The sequence below is a fragment of the Parambassis ranga genome, chromosome 7 (assembly GCF_900634625.1).
Source record: "Parambassis ranga chromosome 7, fParRan2.1, whole genome shotgun sequence".
Lineage (NCBI taxonomy): Eukaryota > Metazoa > Chordata > Actinopteri > Ambassidae > Parambassis > Parambassis ranga.
In genome coordinates this window covers 6,300,754-6,324,368 of record NC_041028.1, presented here as the reverse complement: position 1 = coordinate 6,324,368, position 23,615 = coordinate 6,300,754, and the positions used below count along the sequence as shown (strand labels likewise).

The 23,615-nt window shown below is 43.4% G+C and overlaps 1 protein-coding gene across 4 annotated transcripts in view; it reads right to left on the bottom strand.

The window, feature by feature from the left end:
• The window catches only part of zbtb46 (zinc finger and BTB domain containing 46), a 56,255-nt gene extending 46,078 nt beyond the window's left edge, over nucleotides 1-10,177 (bottom strand). For 3 of the 4 annotated variants that reach the window (XM_028409842.1, XM_028409839.1, XM_028409840.1), the window contains exon 1: nucleotides 9,899-10,177. The gene's annotated coding sequence lies outside the window, so the exon portion shown is untranslated. The remainder of the gene's footprint in view (nucleotides 1-9,898) is intronic. The other variant, XM_028409841.1, reaches the window with a different exon arrangement.
• Between the last annotated feature and the right edge of the window lie 13,438 nt (nucleotides 10,178-23,615).

The window sequence follows — 23,615 nt, the reverse complement described above, 5'->3', positions numbered from 1 at the left end:
TGTGTGTGTGTGTGTGTGTGTATGGTGTCCAGACCCTCTCATAGGTCTTAACACAAAACCTGTCACAGCAAAAAAGCAACCCGTCACGACTCAGCTAGACACGACTGTACATGACTGTACCACAAAGAACACAAGCAGCCTGTTCCCGAGCTGTTAAAACAGTCACTGCAGCCACCAGCTCCAAAGGTCTCAGACAAGACAACACACACAAATACACACACACACACACAGCAGAAGTGAAAAGTATGGAAGAGATGTAACAAAGGGTTAGCAAAAGGAAGAAAAAATATCATATGGTACAACAAGGCCATCCCTTAAAAGTATAAATGTCTGAAATATGAGACGGCTGAAAGCTAATTGTTGTTTGTTAAAATGTGTGGTTTTTGAATGTGTAATTGAATGACTGAATGATGGTGACTCACTGCTGGTGGCCAGTCACTATCTGGTGCCGAGGCGGGTGTCCAGAGTGTGTGTGTGTGTGTCTATGCGTGCAAGGGTAACTTAGTGTGACTGTCAGTCTCTCAGACAGCAAACAGAGGCATCTTTCTCAAATCCACACTGGGCTGCGGCTTACAATGAGCTCATGCAAAGAAGGGAGCAAAAAAGCCGGAGCTTAAGTGTGTACTCACAAGTTCAACAGGCACACCCTGCATCCCCCCTGAGCAAATATTAAGAGAGACTTCACTCCCAGCTAATCTAATTCACAAACACTCAGGAGAACATGCTAAACAAAAATAAATGTCAAATTTTTATTGCATTAACTGTTAACGTGCAACATTCACTTATAACCACCTAATGTTCCTGCACCCTACTGTACAACAACAACGGAGCACTTCAGCGATTTACATATAGATAGAGGAGCGTTTATAAAAAAACACATTTGTAAATAATAGCCTCAGGCTGTGTTGTCACTCATCAAGCGGATCAAAAAGCAGCTACTATACAACACTGATGAATCTTGGAGCGCTTTTTGCGAATCTGTCCTTCAATGGTAGAAAAAAAAAGGAGGTGAGATAAAGGGAGAAAAATCAAGGGGAGCGGAGCATCTAAATATAGAGAGAGACTCGCATTTTGGAGTCAGAAAAAGAGACAGTGAAGGGTAAGGAAGAAGTGGAAGAGAGAGATGGAAGAAAAATAGCAGTGAAGCTGCAAAAGAAGAAGAATAGAACACATAGAAGCAGTATCAGTGTAGCTGGGGATCGATGGCTGCACAGCATCAGTGGGTTTCTCCATCTGCTCTAGCCTTACTTAGTGGACTTCTGGAGAACAAGACATGGCGGATGCTCAATTTTGTTCACGAGACTTGAGAGTTCAATATGCCGCATAGTGTATCACTACAGGTGTTCATCAATACACAGTGTCGATACAGAGGGTCTACCCCTTCACTGATCGTTTCAGCAGTGGCTCTACTGCTAACCGGATTCTAATAGTGATAAGTGAGGAAGCAAAATCATTTAAGCTCTTTGTTTCTGAGCTGTGCCTCCTGCAATTTAATGCTATAACAAAAAGCCTTTTAGAAGTTTGTAGGCTGTTGACAGAAAGAGAAGACAACAGCTTTAGGAAGAAGAATGATCTTTGTCTGACGCAGGTTAACCAGGTAGCCACAATAATAAGTGGGTTATTGAGTTTATGTAATCAGTCAGTTTGAGGAAGAGTAAACCACAATTAACATGGACTACAGAAACAGCAGTGCACAGACAGTATGATTCAAAGACCAACCTACATGGTGATTGATAAAATAGTCAAAGATGGCTTCCTGAAGGGATCAAGACTTCTTCTCAGTAGACAGCATTGAAGCTGCCTACTTGTCTAATCCATCATCCTCTCCGATGTCTAGTCCAAACAATAAATTGGACGTCTGATTCAAGCATGCTAGAGACTATGCTGCATCTTTTTTTTCCGAAAGAGATGTGCAAGTTCTGCATGACGTCATTCAGCTAGATGTGCACAACTATGGCCACACAAATGCAGCAGCTTCTGCATCTTAGGTCCCCCTTCTTAGAGTGCTACACCTTTAACTACAAACTGCAGGTCTAAAGTTAGTTCCAAGAAAAGTTTCTTTTGGTGAAATGTAATTGATTAAAACAAGTGACTTTTCAAAATACAATTGGATGGACGTCCGCGCGGCTTGAGGCTAACATGTCCACGGTGATTGACAAAAAGCGAAGTCAGACCAGACAAATGCTTCACCTGGATCCTCACTCCTGTCACCCCTCCTCCTCCTCCTTATCTGTCTGTCTGTCTTTTCACTCAGGGACTGTTTACTTCAATGCGCTTTGACATTTTGACTGTCACCTGTTGACTATTATGAACTAGCCGCTGTGGCTCGCAGGCTTTTGGAACTCTTGCTGCTTTTTTTTCCCACCAACAGCAAAGGAAAGGACTGGAAATTCATGTACAGAAGTGTCATAGCCAGACATAAGAAACACAAGAGAGAGGGAGAGACAAAAGGACCACTGTGCTGTAAACTCTCACGATGATGGCGCTCACCATCGCTAAGGACAACACCCACCTCAGAAACCTAATTTTGAAGAAGTCACACATTCCCACATTGTGAGGCAGTGCCAGTATCAGGTGTCTGTCCAAACCACCAACCACCAATCAACTGCCACCCTCTTCGTGACACACCAGCGCACACACCAAAACAACCAAGAGGGGGGAGGTGAGATAGAAGACAGGACGAAGAGAGGGAGGGGAGGGTGGGTTGCGGGGGTGAAAAAGAGAGAGTAAAAAGAAGAGGGCACGGGAAAGAGCCAGCCAGAGACAAAGGCAGACAGAATGACAATGAGTGAAAAGAGGATGAGTGGGGGAAAAAAAACAAGAAAATAGAGAGGACAAGATGAGGCACTGGCAGCTCGCCTTGCACATTTATACAGCAAGAAGAGAACAAAAAGGCAGCAACAATGACACTTCCATGTTGTATGTTTCCGTGTGTGTCTGTGTGTGTGTGTGTTTGTGCAAATACTACATTGGAAAGAGCAGCGGGAGGAGCAGCACATGGGGAAATTTACCCCTTGCCATCGAAAAAGGGATGTGAACCTGCTCACTTCTGTTTACATGTGCGTCGGCTTCATGCTCATAAAGGGAACTACCCTGATTCAGAAGGGCTCATAAAATGTCCAGCAACAATGACAGAGCTGCTCTATCCTATACACAAAGGGTCAGCTCATAAAAACATCTTAAATCCAAACGTCACCTTTCAACTTAATAGAAAACTTTTTCTAACTTGGATCAGACAGAAAAATGCAGGTGTTGTCTGGAGAAAATCTTGAAACTGTGGTTATGTGTTTAACAGGATGACATTAAGAGAATGTATAAATATGAGTGAGGGTCAGGGGGAAGGATAAAAATGAGAAAGGGAACAGGGAGAGGGTAAAAATGAGAAAGGGAGTAGAGGAAGGGTAAAAATGAGAAATGGAGTAGGGGAGGCCACAGGAGGCACCTGGCCCACTTACTGCAGAGGAGGGGGTGGAGGAGGAGGAGGAGGAGGAGAGGTGGAAGATTAAGGAGTGGGAGGGAAAAAGAAAAGGAGAAGGTGGAGGAGGATGAGGATGAGGAGGAAGCAGGGAAAAAAGTAACGGTGATGCGGTTGGGACGGAACAGAGGGCACAGGGAGGACGGGGGTGGGTAGGGGGGATGGGGGGCTATAGGGGGGGGGGCTATAGTAAAGGAACGTTTAAAAAAAGTGAGGATAGAAAAAGAAAGTGAGATGAGAGGGATGAAATAATGGGAAGGGGAGAAGGGAATGGGGGGGCAAGATAAAAGGTGGGGGCTGGAGAAGAAGAGGTGGCCTTGTGATGCTGAGAAAGGTGGTGGTGTGTGTGTGTATGCGTGAGCGGTATGAATGTGTGTCTCTTTGTGTATGTGTGGGTGTCTAAAATTATGACGAAAAAACTAACACCTCACCCAAAGTATGAATAACCGACCACAACAGGCCAACGTAGGTTCAATCTCTTCTCCCGGCACATTGGAGCAGGCTGCCTATACCACTAATATCCCACTAATACCACCCACAGTCCTCGCTCCACCTCACATCAATGAATATTTCATGTCCTGATGGCACTTTTAAAGCAAAAACTAATTAGCAAATCCAAGTTGATCTGGCATTAGTCATATCAGGCCAATTAAAAGCCCAGTCCTACTGTACATGTTAATGGCAGCGAAGTGGAATAATTGTATGTTGAGCAGGGGAGAGAATGTTAAACAGGCCTTGTTAGCAGCACTTTAGCACTCTAGCCTGAGTCCATGGCTGGATTACAAAACTCTACAAAGCAGAATAATGTTCGTCAGAAACACACACACATGCACGCACACACACACATCTTTGAAAGCATCAAAACTCCATCCATTAATTAAAGTGTCGCCATCAATTCCATGGGGTCAGGTCTGATACTTATAGCTAAAGAAGAGGAATATTTCCGGGGAAAATGATGTTTTTATGCTTCAATGATAATATCAAACAGGGATCCAAATATTGGCAGAAGCTTCCAGGTCAGATGTTATACAGTGTTAGTGAGAGAAAAACCGTTCTCTGTTCCACACAGGGTTTCTGCGGTCAGCACCAGTCAACGTATCTGTGTGGTAGTAGAGAAAGGTCCCACTCAAGTCGTTCCAACCTTCCCTCGGTGTGTGTGTTTTTTTAATGCAGGAGTTTAGATTTAGACAGACAGCACTGACACACACAGACTAAACTGTACAGCGCAAAAAAAAAACTGACAGAATAACAAGGGTTAGAGCTCCTTTGGAGTAGATGTCTATTTCATCACCCATCCATCCCCTCCTCCTCCCCCCTCCGTTCTCCCTCTCTTCACGTTCCCTCTTTTTTCTTCCTCTCTCTACCTCCCCTGTCTCGTTCTCTCACCTGAGCTTTGATATGGAAATCTCTCACCAGCCAGAGCCCGAGGCTAGTTGACTGTTTCTAAAGATGTATTTGCTCAAAGCCGCTCAATTTCTCATCAAATGTTCACACTGTGTGTATAAAAGACAAACTCTTTCACGGGGAAAATAACAACTAACAACCGCATACTTATATGAGGCTTTCAGCAGTTCTCAAACCCCCAGACTTCAACAAAGACATTTTTTTTCATCCCAAAACCTTGAAGTTCTTAATAGCTTATATAAATTTGACTAAAAAGATGGTGACCTTTCTACTAAGTGGAGAGCTCAGGACGCAAACTCTCTTGTTGATAAAGCAATTCAAGTGAGAGTGCGTGCTTATGTAGACACTTCTTTCCCACTGGTTTACCAGTCCTGCCTTGAAAAGTAATTATACTGCATTAAGGGTTCCCAACCAGCACGTTGACAACACAGAGCCAAAAACATGACAACTACAACCACTCAGGGATAAACAAAATATTAACCAGTTCCATGTCAACGCACAAAAGGGTGCCTCAAGTGTGTTAATCTTTTGAACACATTATCATATGTATTCTGATATTTCAAAAATAGCAAAATTCTTATCGAGTTGACTGCATTGACACCATGAGTGGGTTGTCACACATGGCCTCCTCCCAGCTTGACACCGAGTGTGGGCCATCAGAGACTTATTCCACTCCAGCCTTATTCAAAAAGAAGCAAAGAGGAGGAGCATGAACGGAGCCCCCATCTGTTTAAACAGCTAGCAACCTGAAAGCAGCCACTCCCATATACTTCCATAAGTATTGACTCCCATACAATCGATCAAATCCAAACCATTTTTCATACTGGACTGGAAAAATATTTATGAACACTCAAGGAACTGTAGTTTTTGGCAATGCGTGTTGGCCTTTATTTTTAACCTCAGATGCTGCCAACCTCATAAAGATAGCATACTTTTTGTCAGAAAATACACTGATAACCACAGTAAGCACAGAATACACTCGCCATGTTGAAATGACTGCATGAAAAAGACGATTTTGTGCACGTAAACGTAGCGAATGTCTTGTGAATCGTTGTAATCATTCAAAGACAGGAAAAAGAATTTCAAAATCTTCCTGCTGCTAATTTAATAAAGCCTAATATAAAAAAAACGTTGACATTGTATAGTTGTTGGAAACAAGGAGGCTAAAACAAAGGAAAAAAATACTTTTGTTTTCTCATTAGCGTCAGATATAAAGCTAATTAAAATATGTGTAAAAATACATTAACCACCAAACAGAAATACAATACAGGGAGCTGTGTTGCAACGATAGCTGATGTAATAAAAAGTTCCAGAAAATTATTCATGTTCCTGATAAAGCATTGTGTCACGATGAGGTGGTGGAAAACAGCGACTCTGCTGTGCATTTCTAAATAAAAGCCAAACACACCCTGCTTCAAGCACACAAAGTGAAATCCCTCATCTGTTCGTCTCAGGAATGTGTGATCCAAAAGGTGTTCTGCAATATCAAACAACTCCTGAGGAGAACAAAATCTTTTTTTTTCCTTTTTAAATTCCCCTTGCTTTTATTTTTAGCACCAAATTATAATTTTGCTGCAGGACGTTTGATTCGTGCTTGTTGATTATGAAAATTAGAGCGAATGCTGCAAATTAACTTCTAATTTAAAATTCAGGAACAGAAGAAGAGATTATTGTTTTCATTGACATCTTATTGTAGGTGAAAGCATGCATGCGCATATGAAATATTAACACTTATGTGGAAAGACTAGTGAGGTGGTGGAGAATACTTTCTGTGTGGTCTGCTGTGTGGATAAACTCACCTGTACTCTCTGTTTGGAGGGGGGGGTGGATGAGCATGTCAGATAGGTGGATAGGGAAGCCAGCTGTTACACACACACACACACACACATCCCCCACAGCCTCTGTGTAACCCCATGGGGATTAGGAACACCTGTATTCAGCACTGCACAATGAGCTCTAGAAGCAGTTGGGCTAAAGGGCCTTGGGAGTTATTAAAGGATGGGGGATGGAGCTGGTTCGGATCTGGGGGGGTTAATATGTGTATACACCAGACTTGAAACCAAATAAATGTGAGAATGATACTATTAACAATAGCAGACAGAGTTGTCAGAAGACTCCAGAGGGATGTAAGGTATGTACATGTGAGTGTAAACGGATGTGAGTGTAAACGGTTCATTTTGCAGCATGTTAGCCAAACAGGTGTTCCCATTAACAAGTGAGCTCAGAGGGGCGATCGGGATGAAAAGACTGGCAGTAAGAGAGAGAGAGAGAGATGAATGGAGTTTGCTCACAGGGGAAAAATCTGTTTTTATGGAGCGTTTGCCCTCTTTTTCTATTTCTAGGTAATATACAGTAAACTCACAGCGCAGAGTGTCGTCGTGTTGTCTTCATAAACACACATGCTGCTGTAAGGGTGTAGTACAGTCCCCGGGGTCTGCATAGCTGAAAACCGACTAACTTGCTACCACACAATTCAGCCCACAAATGCATGCTAGCACTGAGCACCACCCACACAATGCACACATACACACACACACACAGCAAGAAGACAAATGTCAAGCTTCAAACCTGACTCCCACCCAAAAAAAAAACAAGCCCCTATGTCTCATTTCTCACCCTCTTTCTTTCAGACTCTGCCACACCTTCACATTTTCCCCACAAATGTCCAGGCTGTGGATAATATTCAGCCTGAACAACCTCCACCACCTTTGACAAACAAGTGCACACAACTTTCTAGCCTCAAACCAGAAAACGACAGGAAAGTCATTTAACTTAGCTTATCGTGTTTAATCAACTTTAAAGAAAAAAAAAAGCCTCATTCATGCGAGATAGCGTGAGTGGAAAGTGCTTCAAAAACCCTCCTTTGCAATCCCACAAGCACACGCGCTGCTAATATTTTTTCCATCTTTCGGCCGAACTCGCCTACACTCCTCCTCCACTCATCCTTGTAGCCGTTGTCTTGGTCTGTATTATATTTTCCCCATGGAACATACACAGAGACACACACACTGATGTCCACTCTTTCTTGCAATAACAATAATAACACTCCACCTCAGGGAATCAACCTCAGCGTGGAACGACAAGTGGGGCAGACATGAAGCATTCTGGGAGATGGTTTATGATTTGCAAGGTTTGTTTGCTTTGCTGTGTTAGTTGAGGATTGTGTATATGTTGAAGACAAGACATCTGAGCTTTCTCCCCAGGAGGACAAGTGAATGGACACACACATGCATGGTTACACACACACACACAAGCTTTGGATAATTAAATTAGTGAATAAAAGACTTTGGGAGGATTTATCATATCAAGCGCCAATCCTTAACTCAGTAGTAAGAAGGACAAAACAACTACACAAATCCAGAGAGGACTAAGACAATTTGGAAAAATGGCTTGATGGTCTCTTAATCCCAGAGATCCAGTTAGTTGATGTCAAACAGAGGAAGAGGCCTAGATCTAACTAAGGCAGTACACAGAAGCCAGGGGGGGTGCACTTTAAACCCAGCTGAAACTGAAAAGTTACAAATAACCAAAGAAGTTTGAGAGGACAACTGGCGACACATGTAAAGATCTCTCTGGCGTGCACTCACCTGGCTGTGAGGTGCACGACAGTCTTCACAGACAATGTGGGGGTTCGTTCACTTCTCGCTTCGCAAAGCATGGCAGAAAATGGAGGAGGAAGAAGGGGCACTAGACGGCTTTGAGAGGGCAGACAGGCAGGCAGACAGAGACACACGGCAACGGGGGGAGACAGACTGACAAGCGGCCAAAGCAGGAGACGCTTTCGGCTCCTGTAGTCGCCAATAAAGAGAAAACACTTGACGCCACACACTTCTCAACTCTCAACGCGGATCAGATGATGATCAGCTGTGCCTGAACAATCACTAACACTAACAAACGCACACACACAAAAAAAATTACCCGAAACAAAAAAAAAATCCCCCCCATGTCTTGCCTGCTACTCTAGGGCTGGGTGTTGACGCAGCAGAAATTTCCAGCTGGAGAAATCCCCCCCTTCCCCTCCACCTCCCCCATCTGGAGGTTAATCGAGGGGAGAGGGAGGAGGGTTTAAGCCCTTGTCTTCCATGCGCTTTCATTTTGAATCCCCTCCAGACGGCTGCGCGGAGCATCATCACCCGTGTTTTTTTTTTTTTTTTCTTGTGGCACGATATGTGTGCATGAGAATTCCCCCCCTCCTCCCACCAGCCAGTGTGGCACTAGGTTGTCATGCTGTTCAAAACTTTGCGAATTTCACCGGGATCCACCGATCAGCTGACGTGAAAGCCCAAAAACACAAAATAACACCCGAAAGTGTCACATATGACTGAGGAGTTATTTCTAAAAGTGTGTTGTGTCATTCACTAATATTATTAAACACACAAGACAATTTCCTACAAGTACTTCTGCAAACAAACAAATCATTTCCATTTAAAGCAGTTTTTAAAGCACATGTTCAGACGCGTCACAAAGTAGATGTCAATTGATTTGCTTTTGTACGTGTGTGTGTGTTCCATAATCCGCTACATGATGTGTGAAACGTTCAATGTGCGTATCCCGTCAAAGAATGACAGCCTCTCCAAATATCAACAAGCGCAACAGACAGCTGGCTGTCACGTATGGAACAGGTAGGCGTACTTTCAGACTGTCGCCTGCTCACTCGCTCGGGTACGTTGCTGTCAAAATACACTCATGCCGTGGCTAACATGATGCCAGTGGACTGGAATAAAAAGAAAGAGACAGGCAGGCCTCCATAGAGTCGCTTTTCTCTTTCCGATGGGTAAACTAAAAACAGTACCGCGGTTGCGAGGAGTTGCATTGTCTCCAACCTGTGCGCCCACCAACTATCAGCTGTTAGACGCGATGGCTCCGTGAGGCAGAAAACTAATTGTTGACATGACATAAAGCCGTGGAAATGTTGCGATATGCGCCGCGTCTGGGTGAAATCTCTAACCTGTTAGCAGGAGAGCGCGGCTGAACGCTGGCTGCAGGGACCACTAGTGAATATAAGGAAGTCAGACATACCTGTTACCCCATGGGGTCTGGGGTGGACGCGGTGTCGGTCCTTCGGAGTCCAATCTGGTGTGACAGCCTGAGAGAAGAAAGGAGGGGATGTCCAAAGCACTAGGTGCTGTCCTTCCTCTTCTCTGTCTGCTTTCTGTTAAGTGTTATTCCCCGTTTTCTCCAACTCCCCGCTCTTCTTCCTCCACCAGCCCCTTTTTCTTTCTCTCTTTCCCTCCCCTGCTTTTCCGTGTCTTGGTATCAGGAGCCTCCCCCTCCTCCTCCTCTGTGCATGTCTCTCTCTCTCCCTCCCTCTCTCTCTCTCTCTCTCTCTCTCTCTCTCTCTCCGTGTCCCCGTATCTCCTCTCTCTCTCTTTCTCTTTCACTGGGCAGAGTCAGGAAATGAGACAACGTGAGCGCACACACCGTGCGTATATCCATCAGATCTAAGATGAGTCCTGCTCCTATCAAACAAAATCAGCTAATAATAATACTCATAAGAATAATAACAATAATAATATTAATAATAATACAATTATATGTGATGATGTAAGGTGTTGGGTTGTCATGAGTCCTGCGCGTCTTGTGGGGGCTTCTACCTTGTGCGTCTGTTGCCATAGGGCTGAGTAACGACCAGGGGATTACTGTAACTTACCCCCTCTTGTGGCAATAACAAGAAAACACCAGTCATTCACATTTAAAAAAAAAGAGGGAGACTGGCTTTTACAGTTTGACACTGTTTCGCTGGAAAACACCTATGACAGCCATGTGATCTGCAGCATGCAAGCCAGTGTTTTTTTGGCAAAATGTCTGGGGTAATTCCAGTTCAGCCTGACCTCTCCTCCTCTATCTTTTTTTTGTTTTTTTGCACATGGATTTTTTTCTAAGTACATGTTTTGAAGCGATGGGGGGAAATTATATGGTGGCAAACAAACAGACAACAAAGAAGAAGAAACAAGGGAAAGTTCTCAGCTAGAAGATAAAACATGTAGTGTGATACAATGTACTCAGTATGGAAGCACACAGAGATGGAAGCACAACAATAAAATCATTTAGATATCCTGTATTTAAAATACAAAGCATTATAATAAGTACTGTAATATACTGTACATAAAATTTAAAAAGTCAAGGTTCTGCAGAGGAATACTGACATATGCATGATATTTGACTGCATAGAGAGATAAATGGTGCAATAACACATAAACCTCAGTTAACTGCTGCAGCTGGTGCATTAGAGGTTAGTTTTTGTTTGATTAATATTTATTTTTTGGCCTTGTGGAGCATGCAGACATCAGTGTCTTAAACCTCCAGAAGATGATGGTGTCACCATCGCCATCAACATGGCGGCCACAGAGTTAGCTATTGTATACATTCAGGTTGAAAAAAGTCCATAAAGCCTAAGTTGAGCTGCATGGTCATTGTAACGAGAGCTGTGCTCATTCCATTCTACTTGAGAACAAACTTATCAGACATCCCTTAACGTGTCTCAGTCTGAGGGGCCATGAGACCATTAATGAAGCACAGCAGACAGGGAAATGGGAGTCCTGCTTGTTCTGGCTGATTGGCACCAGCTTTATGTCTTGCTCAGTCAAAGATAAGTTGCTAATCTTGTGTTGCCAGTCAGGTACAGCACAGAAATTTTAACCTGACACTTATCACTGTTACTTTTTTTTTTCAATTCTCAATCCAACAGTGCTTCCTGTTACCTCTCTCTCCACTCTGCTGACTTTCTCAGCATTCTGTCCATTCCAATAAATTTCCACCAGACAGCTGTCACTCAGTAGTACTCGGTAGCAGCTAGTCTTTTAATCACAAAGTTTTGATCTCCAACATCTTTACCTGCATAAGTTACCTTGGTTAACACAATGAACCTTAAGGTGCTCCCTGATGGCACTTGGTAATTAACATAATATGTTCTGACTTTATACCATTGCCAAAAAATGGTCAGTTTTTACAGGCGAATTGGATTTTTCAACTCCAGGAAGGATGGAGGACATTAGTTTATCTATATCTGTGCCTTAGAAATGCAACAGATGTAAAAGTAGTACTGCATGTAGCAAATACTGCTGTATTTAAATGTTTTCCATGATTTTCCATGAATGATCGGGTTAAACCATTACAGACTTGTGTGTCTGTCACTGTCAGTGCACACATAGTGAACTTTGAATGTCTGTGCTAATGAGGAACTGTGGGCGGGCTTGTTTCTTAGGAAATAAGAGCAAGTAAGCTGTGACCAGGAATCGTTGTAGGTTTGAGGAAGTGGGAAAAACTTATGGGGAAGAAAGTGGGTGCCGCTGCAAAAAATGTACAACTGTGTATATGTGTATTGTTGAGTGTTTGGAGATAGATTGATGTGTGGCATGACACAGCAGGGGGTAGAGCCGTGCCTCCATCAGTCTGGGTAGTTGGCTGCCGAGGGCCGGATAACAGAGAATGTCAGGCCATGTGGATTAAGGCTGTAGGTCTGTAATGCCCAGGCACAGATTTCTCTCTCTCTCTCTCTCTCTCTCTCTCTCTAACACACTCACACACACACACATACACACAGTTCATTTCTACAAGTAGGGTCTGCAAGCACAATCCCTGCCTGAAACAAGCTGCTTTACTCAAAGCTGTGCTCCCTCACGCCAGCGTGGCCTTACAATCCGCCTGACACGACTAGCATGACCCTGGCGCCCCCCCATCAACCCCACTCCTCCCCCTTTCTCTCTCTCTCTCCAGCTCTCTCCTCCTCTGTCAGCTCATGGATGGGTTTAGGCGTCATTAGGCCACTTACACATGTATTCAGTCCCAGGAACACTCATCATGGCAATCCACTCACAAGAGAATGGTCAGAGGGAAAAGCAGGATTTTTGTATTACAGTGGTTTCGGCCTTTGTGTGTGTGTGTGTGTGTGTGTGGTAACCTACTTATGTCCACAAAGAGTCCTTGAAACACAAGGTGATGAGTGTGTTGAAGTTGTGTGTTTGTGTGCACGCTCACTTTGAGGAGGGGGTCAGTTTATCACACGGAATTGCTGCTTACCCATAAACACACTCTTTTTGTGTGTGTACTCTGCTCTTCACACCCAAAGTTTGACTTTTGAATAATGGATATAAGCAAGTTGTTTTCAGACACAGAGAAGAGAAACATCTCTCCGTGTGGCGACAAAAGGATGAAGAACGTGAACGCACTTTAGGAAAACTTTTTGAAGTCAAGCATTAATTTGCCGGCCTGGCCCCCCTGCTGAGGAACGCAGCAGCGTAATTGGTCACATTGAATTAAACAGCAAAAAAATCTACAACTGTCATAAAAATAGCACAAGGCGTTTTCAAAGCCCCATCCACTACCCTTCACTATCAATTTACCAAGGGGAACAGCTGTGTGCTGCTTGTGCCATCCTAGCCCTGCTTGTATAGAAGGCAGAGCCTGCGGCTGAAAGAACACTATCTCTACCAGGTGCAGGCACAGGATGGGGGAAGGCTTTACAAAGGAATATTTGGCACAAGGTGTGAGGCAACAATATGTGTGAAGGTGCAGCTTAGTGATACTCAAATCAGTATTGGGAAGCGACAAGGCTTTTATAAAGAGTCCTCCCTCGGAGAGAAAGAGCAAATTAAGAGTATGGGAACCAATTCCACTGATGGTAGGAAGAAGAAGGAGAGGAAGGAAAGGACTGAGGAGCAAAGGAGGAAAGGAAGGTAGGATGGCATTAATAAAGGAGGAAACGAATCCAAAGAATAAGTAGATTTGTCAAAGAAAGTGTAAATGAATGAAATACAACGAAGGATGACACCAAGAAAAGCAGAATGAATCAAGGTTATGGGATTTAAAAGATGTATAATCATCTGGAGGATACAGAGAATGTGTTTGTGCCCACACATTTTGTTCCTGTGTGAAGGAGGGGGCTGTTCATGACGCTGCCTGTCCTCGTGTCACCCGTAGGACTTCCTGCTCTCCCCACAGCCGCTGGCCTTTGCGCCTGTTGTATGTATATATGATGAAAAGATGCCTCTGGATGGGGCTGCAGATAGCGTTCTCATCACCCCTCAAGTCATGCTATTTGTTGATAAGATTTACTCCTGGCTGACCTCACAGTCTGGACAAAACAGATGCAGCCTCCCCCAGTTCAGGGGAGGGATCTTCCTCCCAAATGAAAAATAGGCAGACTCATATTGAGGCTTTTCATGCCTATTTCTGTGGTTTCAGACCCTGCCAGCCTTGCTCTAACCCCGCTAGTCACTTTACTTTAGGGGAATTCAGATCATTCCTGTTTATCATATTCTAGTTCTCTGTGTTATGAATCCTACATTAAACTGCCCTCTCTCCCCCTGCATCTTGCTATCTTCGGATTTCTCTGTCTGCATGTCTACCCTCTTGATCCCTTCCTCCACTATCCTACCCCCATCCAAATCTCATTTACTCCATTGGAAGTAGTTGAAGAAAAAGAGAGAGAGGAAGAGAGAGAGAGAGAGAGAGAGGAGTACAAAACGACCTTCTCTTCCCCGAAGCAAGAACATCTTCTTATTGTGGAGGTCACCGTCTCAGTTCAGCCCCACGCTCTGAACACTACTCTGCTTGTTTTAATGATGCACAGAGCGGAGAGAGGGAGAGGGAGGGAAAGAGAGATAGAGAGAGGGAGACTAACATAGTATCACAGAGAGAGAGAGAGAGAGAGAGAGAGAAAAAGAAGAAGAAGGGGGGAGTGGATGGAGATGGGAGGATTGGGCTATTTTTTTCTACCGACTCTGCTCACCCCCACCGCCTCTACTACCTTCCCTCCCCCTCTTCGGCGCAGAAAGTGCACCTCTCTTTCCACATCCATCTTGAAAGGTTCTTCTAAGCTGTCTAACCTCTCAGCAATATTATATATTATTGCTTGCCTCAACCCACACTGAAACCTGGGTTGCTATGCTACAATAATATGACCTCTCATCTCCTCTCCTCCACTACATTTCCTTTCTCATTGCTTCCTTGCGTTTCAAGGAGGGAGGCAGGGGAAGGGGTTAACAGCATCCTACCTCTGTACGCCTTCTACCCCATCAGGATTATGTCTCTTTAATGACCTTCTTGAGCTCAGTGCTGCTGTTTGATTTGACCCTGCTGACCACGTGGGGTCATGACCCCATTCCAGACCACAACAAATTATCTTTGACCCTTATGGAAGAGCCAGGGTCTTAGTTGTGCTTTTTATGTAATCATGTAGTATCTATCTATCTAGCCTAGTTTTCTGAAGTATTGGAGGCACAAAAACTACATTAAAACAGAAATATATTTCAGTTATAGATAGATGTGGACTGATATGAACTCCTGGTTCTGAAATTCTCAACCCAAATCATAATGCACAGCCAAAATTCTCTGTTACATCATCCATCTCCAATCCCTTCCTCCTCCTCCACCTCTTCATTCTCTCCCTCTGCCATCCTCCTCTTTCTCTCTTATCTCTGCTGGCCCCGTCTCTTGGGGGTCGTTCGTTTTTGTCATAATCACCTTGGAGATTGGGGACCGGTGCCCATGGCAGAGCTGAGCTGAGCTGAGCGGAGGAGAGTGAGGAAAGAGGATGAGAAAGAGTGAGAGAGAAAGAGGAAAGTGGGGAGGAGGTGGTGTTAGGATGAGCAGTGGAGGACAGTCTTGCGGTGGGTGTGTGGAGGGGGGGTTGACGGCTTGTCTGGCTCAGCCCCGGCTAATGTGAGGGGACAGCCTTGGCTTTGCCTTAACCACACTCGCACCGTCGATGCCAGGCAGAGCAGGGGAGGAGAGAATAGACGGATGAAACGCTCTCCTTTTCAGCGCTGCCTTCTCCCGCCTGCACTGACTGCATTCGGAGGCGCGTGGGGCCCCAATGTCACACCCTGTAGGTGTTTAAGCTGCTTACTTACACCAACAAGAGAAAGAAGATGAGGCAATAGAAGACAGGGAAACAGAAAAGGGAGAAGAAGATGCTGAAGGGATGAGAGAGGGTGAATGGGGAAGAGTTGGAAGAGGATGGGGGCGGAGGTCACGGTTGTAGGAGGTTGTAATATATCCCAGTTTGACTGCCTTCCCACCAAGGAAGGGTTTATTTTATGTGGGGGATATTCATCACGCATTATGCTGATGTAGTTTGCACATGTGACGATTAGAAACTGCATTGACAAACAGGAAGTCATGATGATGATAAGATGATTCCCTAGCCCCACCCTGCTGACTTTTCTTCAATAAGGAGAGGCTGACTGGGAAGGCGTGGGATGCACCAGTCAGGAGACGGTTTCATCAGGAGGTCGCAGTGTTCTGTGTGCATTTTTAAAAATACTATCTGGTTGCTGTCAGGCACATGTGCATTCAGACCTGCGTTTCACTGAGGTGTGAGGGGGTGACGGCGATGATGATGATGATGTGCTGGGAGGGAGAGTTTAGCATGGGGGCAGGGAGTGATGGGCACAAGTGAGGCTTTTGTTGGGATCATTTAGGCCTGCTGTGTAAGAATAGGCACTCACACAGAGAGGTCAAAGGGTGACGGCCGGACAAAGACCACTCACACCAACCAACATGTTCGACATTGTGGCCCTGCTCTTTTTCTCTGGGGCTGCTCTCCCTGTTTTAACTTGTATTTCTGTCCTCTCAGCAGCCTTCTTGTTGATGCATGCTGGTTATAGGCTCTCAGACACTCCCTCCTCAGGTCACTGGCTCTGTTTGTGCTAGCCCTCCTTTTCCTTCAACCATCTCCACCCCTCCCTCTGCTCCAGCTCCTCTCTGCCTCTCCTCCTCGCCTGACCAGTTCCTCTAATTTGGTTTCTAATTTTTTTCTGTACCTCATCTCCTCTCCCTTCAGCCATGTGGGGGTAAAGTACAGCCCCTCCCCTTGGCTGTGTTTGTATTTTCTCTGTGAGTATGTATGTATGTGTATGTGTGTGTATGTGTGTGTGTGTGTGTGTGTGTGTGTGTGTGTGTGTGTGTCCATTTGAATGTAAATCCCCTAAAGTACTCAAGGTTTTTAGCAGCACAGTCCTTCTTCAAAATGATGATTTAACACCGATGGCCTTTGGGAAAACTAGTCTCACATAAGACTCAGTGTTAACATGCCAGGAGAAACATGTGGGTTTATATCATGTGTACACACAGAGCCACACACAACCACACAGCGTCAAAAAATAGACAAACAGGTCAGATAAATGTATAAAATGTAAGCCGCAAGTCAGGTTAGACATGGGAGGCACTTTTTTAAACATCAGCCTGAGAATGTGTGTGTGTGTGTGTTCAGGATAGAGAAATAGAGAGAAATTGAGCGCAGCATGGTGGTAGAGCTTACAGTAAATGGAGACATTTAGGAAAGCAGTAGATAGACAGACACAAACACACAGATCAAAGAGGTCTGAGCATTACAGTACACTGGGGAACAAAAAGAATAGAGAGAGAGAGAACGAGAGAGAGAGAGAGAGAGAGAGAGAGAGAGAGGATGTGAATGAAGGTGAATAAAAACCCAATCAATATCATCCAAGAACAGCTTGAACCAGTGGAGGAGCAGAGAAGGCGAAGAGAGGAAAAGTGGGTCAAATAATAGTTGAAAGGGTGCACGAAGGACAGAAAGATGGAGGGAAGAGGAGGAAAAGATGGACAAAGCTATGATAGAACAAGAGTGGGGTCAGCAGAGGGAGAAAAGAGCATGAGCGGGGGAGGTACGAGCTCCCGACCCGTGCTGACCCTTCAGCCCGGAGGACCTGAGGAGCTCAGGGCAGGGGAGGGGACAGGAGGTTATAGAAGGGGTGAGGTCTTGTGGGAGAACTGGAAAGGAAGGAGGCAATGTTGATGTGGCTAAAAGATGGGGGGTGCAGGGGGTGATGTGTTAAAGAAAGTGAGGAGGAGGAGGCGGAGGTGGAGCTATAGTGAGGGGTCAGAGAGGTGGAGGGGGGGTCAACCTGCCATTCAAGGGCATTAGAAAAACCATTCGGGAATAATAGCATACGTGTAGAGACATGAGTGGGGTGCGAGATATGAGTGACCGTACACTCAAATGTACACAGAAAAACGCTGACAGAGCCACCTACTAGCTGAAATGCTAACTGAGTGCAGATGACCCTTTTTGCATTGATAGCATATAAGCTAAATTGCTAAACAATTCTATCCGTGTGAAGACCAGTCAAGTTACAACATGCATAATAAGTAGCATAGTTTAGGCCAACATGTATTAACTAAATGTCTGGAAACACTGTTACACACAATAATAGTGATATAATAAATTAAACAGTGTTTAAAATATATTTACTCACTTTGAGTAATCTAAGAAAATGTGAACAGAAATTACATTTAAGGACATTTATTCTGTATTGAAAAGATTAAACACAGCAGATCATCTGTTAGCTTGAACAACATAACAGTCACTTTGATTTTCCACTAAGAGCACTTTACACTAAACTTCCTTTTAAAGAGTAATCATTTACTATAAACTGTAAAGAACATTATTTAGAGTGTCTGCCATTTTATAGTCTTGCCTGATTGCCCAGAGAGACTCGAATTTATCCCACAATGCAACACAATGTGTAGTGAGTAATTAGAAGATTAGCAGTCATTAAATGTCACTGTTCAGGATGGATTATCAACTGAAGCAGACAACTGCCTTGAGGCTCCATAAACAGCTCTGAGGTCCCCGGGATTTTATACAGTCAAATAGTTTGTGTTGGGTTAACAGGAGGTGTGTGTGAGAATGCTGGAAGCACTACAGTGTTACCTCCAAGATTATAATCTGAAGACGAGGATTCTACCTGATAGCATCATTCAGAGGACAAAAAGTTTCACTCCACATGACTCCACATTACCCACAATGCAATATGGCTGACAGCCAGTTTGCCATTGGTTTTGGGTTGGTTGTTTGGTATATAACATATGCACCATTGCACAATTTTAAGAGCTATAAATACACCTTAGTGCTTCAATGAAGGATTTCCTCTTCATGACCTTATTTTGTTCTATAACTGAATCAGCACACATATACAATGGTCGAGCCAAATTATCTTCAAAATACCTCACAGTGTCGGCGTTAAATGAGTTTATTAGTGCAAAACCTCAGACAACATCAACAAGACTGCTGCCCGTGTCTACACAGAAAATAATAAATTAACAGATTATGCTTAAATGTTATTCAGGTCCTGTCATCTGAGGCTGCACTCTGTCTCTCTTTTCATTTAGGGCCACATCATTTAGCACATGAACTGTTGGCAGGAGTTCTTCATGAAGGAGTACTGAGCGCAGAAGCTTTGAAACACCTTAGCCAACACTCACATGCGTTCTCACACACTTATTGTGTCTCTATCTACTAAAATCAATACATACTGCAGCGTGCTGTTGTATTACCACGCCATAATGACCACAAGCAACATTCCTCCTTCTGTTGCTTTTCATGTACCTCCAGCCTTTCTCCTACAACCTCACTTCTGGTTCTCCCTCCCTCTTTCCTTCTCATCCTTACTCCCTCCTTCTTGCCTTTTCACACACACACACTCACACACACTCTCCCTTTCTTCAGCCTCCTCACAGTCCAGATGGCCTAGCTGCCCCCACACTCACTCCCCCACATACACTCACTCCACGCGCTCCACCCCTCTCCCTATGGGAACAGCACTCCCTTTTCGAAGGAGTAGACCCCCACCCACCCAACCACCCACCCCCAAATAAACACCATTACCATTGTGTTCACATTCATGATGTATACACACACACACACACACACCTCCCCACTTACACGTACACACGCATACTCTTCTGTCCCTCCTGTCCCTCCACAGACCACAGGCTTATATACGCCCACTCACATACACACTGACACACAAGATCTCGTTCAGAATTCTGCTCCTCTGCAGCATAATGACTGATGGGAGTTTAGTAGGAATGCTGCTACTGTAGGTGTGATATAAGGCACAGAGGGACGTGACATGTAATCAGATCAGAGCTTTGTTTTTGGTTGTTTTATTCTTTTTCATTTCGTCTCTTTTAGTGTTGGAGACTCCGCTCACCAACATCTTTCATTGGTGACTCAGCTGTTGCTAAGCACAGACAGTGTCTTTAGAATGTCTTTCAATGAGATGCATCACATGGTCGTATATATCTCATCACTGCGACCCCGTCACGAATGCAAACCTACCTGCGTTGCTGCAATGGCTGCAACACGTACAGTCACAGTAAGTTGTCTTAATAATTAGCTGACGTGGGGTCAGGGAGAGAGCGGGTTAAAGAAACACATAGACAGTTGTCAGGGAGAGTAGGGAAAATCAAAGCAGAGAGAAGTGTGAAGGAAAAGGACCATTGTTGGAAAGTATGTGTATGCATGTGTGTGTGTGTGTGTGTGTGTGTTCATTGGCCAGAGAATCAAGGAGAAAGAGGGTAGAGTCAGTGTGCGAGCGGAGTGTTTTCTAGGGCTTGATGTGGTGGTGTGAGGGGGGGTGTAGGCCAGAGAAGGAGGAGGAGGAGGAGGAGAAGGAGGAGGAGGGTGTGGTTAACGGTTATAGTGCTCACAGGAAGCCGTGAAGCAGGGAAAGGGGAAGTGAACCACCCCCACACTGTTCCAAGGCCGCGGCGGCGCTCTCCTCGAGGTTGGAACTAACTGACCTCAGCTCTCAACTCCCACCACACCTTTATAACCCTCTAACACACACACACACACACATGGCGTCAGAGAGATGATGCACAGACACATGCTCATATGATCAGTATCATTAAAGTACATAGTGGCGATGTGTCATCTATTTATGCTGCATTAACCGCCGTGGCTGCACCTATTCATTGACTTTCTATAATAAAACCCTTCTAACTTTTGTTTTGGCCTCAAAGATGAGGTGGTTATCTATCAGGTTTTGTATCTGCCGCTACAAATCGAATGATCTTTTGCAGTATTGTAGCCATTTTGTAAAAAGCATTCAATGCAGTTCTAAACTGTCTTTCCTCCTACACACTGTGCAGAATTAAATGCCGCACAACAGGCACAGTCTTAAAAAAATGTTTGATAATCCATCATAATAATCAATCTGTAGCTCTAATCAGCAGGTAAGAGCACAGGCATCATTGAAAAGTGTTTGTGTTAGTGTGTTTAAAAAAATGCATCTGCCGTCAGCTGCCAAAAAAAGGTTTAATATCGTACGTCTTAGTGTGTGTTCTACACCCAGAAGGAGAATAATCCAGTTATCACGGCAACAATAGAAAAAAAAACTACAATAATGTTTTATTTAAGATTTTTTTAATACAAATGAACACAGCAAAAAAAATGACAAAAGATTACACAAATGAACATGTCCCCTTATCTAAAGTAAAAGTCATTGTGTAATATAATATAAGAGTCAGTGTTCACCAGCGTGACCCTTTTCATCCCAGTTGCGCATAATGTTACCTTGGTGACCGGGTTTAATCTCTCCACAGAGAGCTGGATCCCAATCTGACCCTTCACTCAGATGAAAGGAGGGTCACAGAGGTCACACACTTCTCCGGCCCATTTCGTCCGAGGCCATTTTGCTCTGAAAGGACGTTTGTTAAATCCGTTTTCATGGCCGACAGAAAGCCGGTGTGAATACATTTAGTTGTAACACGATTATTACAAACTGAGACTAAAGACAAATGTGTGTTTACGGCGCTAACATAACAAAAAGACCACGTCTCTCCTCTTTTGTCTTCTAATAGTTGGCCAGTACAGTCTGGTGAGACTATAAAAACACATCAGTGTTTACACCCTTGTTAAAAAAAAAAGAAGCTAATAATAACAAAGCCCAAACACAGAGAAAAGTTGTATGTTTTGCTTGTTAGTCCATTATCTGATTCTGTGAGGACTAAAATAATCTGGAACAAGTGATTTCTTATAAAACAGTTGCCGGGTTACTGGAAACTATTGTACTAAATATATTACACGTTTGGAAAGATCTGATCTAAAATGTGGATGATCTCCCATTTCATTTTTCACTTCATTTTATTCCTGTGAGTTTTAGATTGAATTACATATTAATCTCAGTAAGAGGTCAGAATGTAAAACAAAGATATTGCTTTTTTCCCTTGGATAAAAAAAGAAACACACAGTATGTACCTGGCATTGTACAGAATTCACCAGAAATTACTTCGGAAAAGCAAATTTTCAAAAATGTCCTCCCTGGGGCTGAATGCCTTCAGTTCAATTTACCATGGACATGATTTCGATGAAATTCTGATGTATTACAGATCAAGTTCAGAGAACAAAGAGGAGATGTACCAATGAATAATCGCTCAGACTGCGGTTGTATGACTTCCGTATTAGTTAGGAGAATAGATATTGAAGTGCAAATAACATATGCTGCAAATGGCCGTGAACAGGTGCATTTAAACCCCAGACCAAGCACGGATAATTATTTAGGATACATTGCTGTTTTTATGCATTTCTGATTGAACTGACTTCACTTAATGCAAGTGCTACATTTAAAGCAACACTCGCTAAGCTTTTAAGACATATAAGGAAATTACTCTTCCGCTATAGACAGATGGTACAATTAATGTATTTTTCAAATAATGCCATAATACATAATATACATATATTGCACACACACTGTCTCTCACATACACACACACTTTATATTCACAGAAATAAAATAAAAAATAAAAAATGTTGATCAACTGTAGCCTGCCTTTGTGGTTATACATTACAGGATACAGGTATGTATGAAATATAATAACAGAAAATAATTAAAGCAATCATAATGTGAAATAATAAAGCCCCATTCTTTAATAATCACAGCAGAACTGATAATATAATTAATAATTAATACCGTCATGTGTGTGATAGTGTGCACGTTTTAGGTCGACTGTGAAAAAACTTGCGACAGTCTTTAAAAAGGGACAAAACGATCGAGTCAACCTGAGGACATTAAAACTGAATTACTGCAAAGCTTATTCAGGCGATTCAGCTTTGAAAAGTAATTTGAAAGCAGTAGAAAGTCTGCTTAGTCTGGTTAGTGTGGACAGTGCTCCCTCTACTGGTTGTGTTGGAGGAATCCATTAGTGTCTGTTCTGTTTGAGGGGATGAAAACCTGCCAGATATCACTAATAACATCACTCTTAGTCAGATAATTTAAAATCTTGCTCTATATGCTATAAATACAAAAAAATACATCCCATTACAGTCCGGCGTTTCTCTCTGCCTTTCTCTTTATAATGTGCTGAGGTGGGTTAGCATTTCATGGGCTGACGAACCTGAGATTGAGCCTGAAATTACCATTCTCAGGTTGGACAGTCCTAGAAAGAACCAACCAAGGGTTAAAGTGGGACTGGATGTCATGTTCAGGCTGCTCCATGGGGCTCTGTGAGCAGTGTGTTACACACTGAGGGACAATGTGTGGACAAAAAAATACTTTAATTATGATGGCCCCGATGTGTTAGCACAGCTGCCCTTTCTACCTTACTTAATTCACAGTAAATCACAATGATCTACTTTAGAGCCAATGTGGAAAAAAGTCAATAATAATGATACCAAAATAATAATAATCACCAACAGGTTGTATTAAAATCAGTAAGCCTCAGTGTAATTTACATACATGATCAAATAGGCCCTTACAGCATGTTTTCATTGTTACTGACTCACTTTTATTTTAAGGCTGTCATTAAGGTATTAATTTAAACAATTATTGACACTAATTTGAATTTTAAATCATTTCACTTGTGTGCATCACTAAAGACGTTAACATTTTGGCGCCAACGGCTGTCATCCAGTGAGAATATAACAGAGAACATATTTTTGTTTTTAATTAGCATTATTTATTTTTGCACATTTTGGTCTATAATA